Consider the following 4,850-nt stretch of genomic DNA (forward strand, 5'->3'; position numbering starts at 1 on the left):
GTGGCACTTCCAGGCTCTCGACCCTCCCAAAGTGTCCGACCAGGGTGCACCCTGCTGGGCATGGTTAGCCGCCAGCCCCCTTCCTGGAGGTCTGGTTGGCACGGGGTTTTGCAAATAGGTCCCGTCGGGTATATGGGAGAGCAAAGAGAATCAATGGGGTCCAAGCACTAAATTCATCCAGTGGCGTTCTCTGGAAGCCCAAGGGGAGTCCGAGGGGTGTTCGGCCGGCAAGGGGAGCTCTCCCTCGGACACATGATCAAACGCCTGTCCCCTACCGGAAAGTGGTGTGCTCTGGATGCCCCCCCCCCCCCCCCATCCCCCGAGGGGGGTGCTTATCCCGCGAGGGGAGCCCTCCTCGGGTTAAGTGAACCATCATGCCGATTCCCCTATGGAAGTGGGCACATCCAGGCACACAGTCTGCTTTGCTCTCCCCGACCCGAGTGCGTCTGTTGGGCTGAGTGTACGCCCAGGCAACTGGATCCAATGGCTCAGTCCGCCGCAGCGTGCTTCGACGATGGGTCGTACAGCCATGCCACCAGGGTGGGCGTGTTTGTAAATGTACCAGTGGATTCTCGTCGGCCTGCCACATCCATGGTATCGACCCACCAGGCCTGTCCGACCAGGGGTTGACCCTGGACGGGCACGGTCTGTGGTTTGGCCCTTGTCCTAGATGAAATCGGGCACGGGGTTTTCTGGCCAGGTACCATCGGGTTACTGGGAGAGCGGCTTCGGTCTCCAGGTGAGACCAATGGTGAAGCAGCACGAGGCAATGGAGAGCATGCAAAGCGATGGGGAAGCCATGCACGGCAATGGCCACGAAAAAAAAAAAAAAATCACCACGGAAGGAACGTGAAGAACAAGGAGGAGTGTAGTGACACTGCCCAAAGCTGCCCGGTGTTGCAGGGGTCTATTGGTGTGTTGCTTCCTTGTTTGGTAGAGTGGAGTACCAGACCCGCCAGGGGTAGGCAAACCATTCCCCCTACGGTAAGTGAGGAGCCAGCCATTTGACGAGCGGGTGTCCACGTGTACGGGTGCGAGCGCTATCCCCCCACACGGGGTTAGGCCACGGCCTTAGGTGGACGTCTGCCGACCAGCCCCGGCTGATCCAGAACTTCTGATGTGGAGAGCGGTTTTGACAGATCCTCCCTGGTTCTAGCGGGTCAAGCCTCTGATGGGGGGTGGGGGTTATTTGTAACCCATCCCAGAACTCTCTGGGGGAGACTCAGACGGCCAGTCTGTCTACTCAGTTGTCCTATACTGGTGTCTGTGGTTTGGGAGGAAGGGAGTGCCCTGCTTTGTTGGCCTCCTCTTCAAACCTACCTGGGCCCACGAATCACTCTTCTTGGTTACATCACGAAACGTAGGTTGAGCGAGGCTAGGGGGGAGGGAATTCGACGAGGTCTTTCCCTTGTCCCCCCACCAGCGGCCCACGAAAATCAAAACGGCGTGAAGAGAGGGAACGCCGAAAGCACCTGGAGTCGGCCGTCCGCACCTCCGGAGGAGGTGGACGGGGTACGGTGCGGGCATGACCGGATGGGACAGCTTTGCATCAAGGTGAGAGGTCGGCGTCCGAAGGCCAGAGGGCGGTGCGCGAGCACGTTTACACTGGCCGCGGAAGCTGTCCTGGGTAGCCCTGTATGGCGTCTGGACCTGACGGCGCACGCACTTACAACCCGCTGCTTCCTAGCCCCCGGAAGGGGAGGCGGATGTCACTCGTGGTTCATCCCAGACCACGGTGCAAACTACCTGGTTGATCCTGCCAGTAACATATGCTTGTCTCAAAGATTAAGCCATGCAGGTCTAAGTGCACACGGCCGGTACAGTGAAACTGCGAATGGCTCATTAAATCAGTTATGGTTCCTTTGATCGCTCCACACGTTACTCGGATAACTGTGGTAATTCTAGAGCTAATACATGCAAACGAGCGCTGACCCTTCGGGGGATGCGTGCATTTATCAGACCCAAAACCCATCCGGGGGGCTCGGGCCCCCCGGCCGCTTTGGTGACTCTAGATAACCTCGGGCCGATCGCGCGCCCTCCGCGGCGGCGACGTCTCATTCGAATGTCTGCCCTATCAACTTTCGATGGTACCATAGTCGGCTACCATGGTGACCACGGGTAACGGGGAATCAGGGTTCGATTCCGGAGAGGGAGCCTGAGAAACGGCTACCACATCCAAGGAAGGCAGCAGGCGCGCAAATTACCCATTCCCGACACGGGGAGGTAGTGACGAAAAATAACGATACAGGTCTCTTTCGAGGCCCTGTAATCGGAATGAGCGTATCCTAAACCCATGGGTGAGGACCCATTGGAGGGCAAGTCTGGTGCCAGCAGCCGCGGTAATTCCAGCTCCAATAGCGTATATTAAAGTTGCTGCAGTTAAAAAGCTCGTAGTTGGATGTCGGGAGTGGGCTGGCGGTCCGCCGCGAGGCGTGCCACCGCCTGTCTCAGACCCTGTCTCCCGGTGCCCCCCGGATGCCCTTGGCTGGGTGTCCGGACGGGGCTCGGAGCGTTTACTTTGAAAAAATTAGAGTGTTCAAAGCGGGCCCGCTTCTCGCCTGAATACCTGAGCTAGGAATAATGGAATAGGACTCCGGTTCTATTTTGTGGGTTTCCTGAACCAGGGCCATGATTAAGAGGGACGGCCGGGGGCATTCGTATTGCGCCGCTAGAGGTGAAATTCTTGGACCGGCGCAAGACGGACGAAAGCGAAAGCATTTGCCAAGAATGTTTTCATTAATCAAGAACGAAAGTCGGAGGTTCGAAGACGATCAGATACCGTCGTAGTTCCGACCGTAAACTATGCCGACCCGCGATCCGGCGGCGTTATTCCCATGACCCGCCGGGCAGCGTGAGGGAAACCACGAGTCTGTGGGTTCCGGGGGGAGTATGGTTGCAAAGCTGAAACTTAAAGGAATTGACGGAAGGGCACCACCAGGAGTGGAGCCTGCGGCTTAATTTGACTCAACACGGGAAACCTCACCCGGCCCGGACACGGAAAGGATTGACAGATTGATAGCTCTTTCTCGATTCTGTGGGTGGTGGTGCATGGCCGTTCTTAGTTGGTGGAGCGATTTGTCTGGTTAATTCCGATAACGAACGAGACTCCGGCATGCTAAATAGTTACGCGGCCCTCCGCGGTCGGCGTCAAACTTCTTAGAGGGACAAGTGGCGTTCAGCCACGCGAGATGGAGCAATAACAGGTCTGTGATGCCCTTAGATGTCCGGGGCTGCACGCGCGCCACAATGGTTGGATCAGCGTGTGCCTACCCTACACCGAGAGGTGCGGGTAATCCGCTGAACCCCATTCGTGATGGGGACTGGGGATTGCAATTATTCCCCATGAACGAGGAATTCCCAGTAAGCGCGGGTCATAAGCTCGCGTTGATTAAGTCCCTGCCCTTTGTACACACCGCCCGTCGCTACTACCGATCGGATGGTTTAGTGAGGTCCTCGGATCGGCCCCGCCGGGGCTCCTCGCGGGCCTTGGCGGAGCGCCGAGAAGTCGATCAAACTTGACTATCTAGAGGAAGTAAAAGTCGTAACAAGGTTTTCGTAGGTGAACCTGCGAAAGGATCATTAACGGGTAACGCTGTCCGGCGTGCCTCCTCTCCCGACCCCCTCGACTTCGCCGTCCCCCCGCGTCGGGGCCCAGGGTCGAAAGGGTCTTCGGGGTTGCTGTTACACGTGGTCGCTTGCAGGTCAGGCTGGACAGAAGGCATAAAGGAGGAGCCTAGTCCCTCCCACCCCTTCCTCGTCCTCCGCCTCTTCCTCCGCGTCGTCCTTCAGCACCCCCCCCCCCGCAGGCCCCGGTATTCTCTGGGTTCCAGCGCGAGAGACGCGTCGTTCAAAAAACTCGGCGTCCCCGCTCGTCGGGCGAAGGCCGGTTTCCCCTCACCTTGCCGGCAGGAGAAGCGCCTGCGAGTCGAGCGGGTCGTACGGGTCCGTCCCGCGCCCTCCCTCTCGCTCGCACGGCCGCTGCCTCCGTCCACCGCGAGGGGTTTTCCTATTTTGTTGTCCTTGTCATTCATCCCCGTCCCCTTGCTCGCTGACGAGCGGACTTTCCGGGGGGGGTTGCGAGCGCTGCTCCTCGTGGGGCAGGCCATGGCCCTTCCTGTGTTCGTCCGCCCACCGGCGTCCTGGGGCGTGGTGGTGGTGGGTGGCGCAGCCGGTTCCCCTGCTTCTCTCTCTCAGAAAGGAGTCTCAGGGGGACCCCCGGCAGGTACCTAGGGCTTGGCCCACGCTACGTGAGTTCCACCCCTTTCGAGGGGTCGGACGGGGCGGGCGCGGAGGGCCGCGGTTCAAAGACTGACTCGTCTGCCACGTGGGGCGTGTGGGCAAAGCGCAACCCCGCGCCCGTTTCAACACTCGCAGACGGGGGCGCCTGACCGGTTGGTGAAACCTTTTAAACCTGTCTTTGTAGTCGTGGTGAAAGACCTAAACTGAGCCTGAAATAAAAGAGTACAACTCTTAGCGGTGGATCACTTGGCTCGTGCGTCGATGAAGAACGCAGCCAGCTGCGAGAACTAATGTGAATTGCAGGACACATTGATCATCGACATTTCGAACGCACATTGCGGCCCCGGGTCCATCCCGGGGCTACGCCTGTCTGAGGGTCGCTATTCCTATCTGTCGGACCTGCCTTCTCAGGCGGGACCGCGGTTGGAGGTTCGTAGGTGGGGGGGTGCCCCCTGGCCTCCGTCTTCCTAAAAGCAGACGGTTCCCGGTCGCTGTCTCGGTGAGATCCGGTCGGTGGGTTCGCTGCGGTTGAGTGCCCGTTCTCCGTGCACAAGCTTCTCCTCCCCCGCTTCGGTTCGTTTCGGTTCGTTTCGGCTCCGCTCCTGGCCTGG

At 59.2% G+C, this 4,850-nt stretch overlaps 2 non-coding genes across 2 annotated transcripts; both read left to right on the forward strand.

The window, feature by feature from the left end:
- The first annotated feature begins 1,743 nt into the window (after nucleotides 1-1,743).
- On the forward strand, nucleotides 1,744-3,582 carry LOC145654751 (18S ribosomal RNA). The gene has a single exon (XR_014120951.1). It is a non-coding gene; the product is annotated as an 18S ribosomal RNA (ribosomal RNA).
- An 883-nt stretch (nucleotides 3,583-4,465) lies between these two features.
- Nucleotides 4,466-4,619, forward strand: LOC145654744 (5.8S ribosomal RNA). Its single transcript, XR_014120944.1, has one exon. It is a non-coding gene; the product is annotated as a 5.8S ribosomal RNA (ribosomal RNA).
- The last annotated feature ends 231 nt before the right edge of the window (nucleotides 4,620-4,850 follow it).

The sequence above is a fragment of the Electrophorus electricus genome, unplaced genomic scaffold, assembly GCF_041902795.1.
Source record: "Electrophorus electricus isolate QZ-2024a unplaced genomic scaffold, ASM4190279v1 Scaffold151, whole genome shotgun sequence".
Lineage (NCBI taxonomy): Eukaryota > Metazoa > Chordata > Actinopteri > Gymnotiformes > Gymnotidae > Electrophorus > Electrophorus electricus.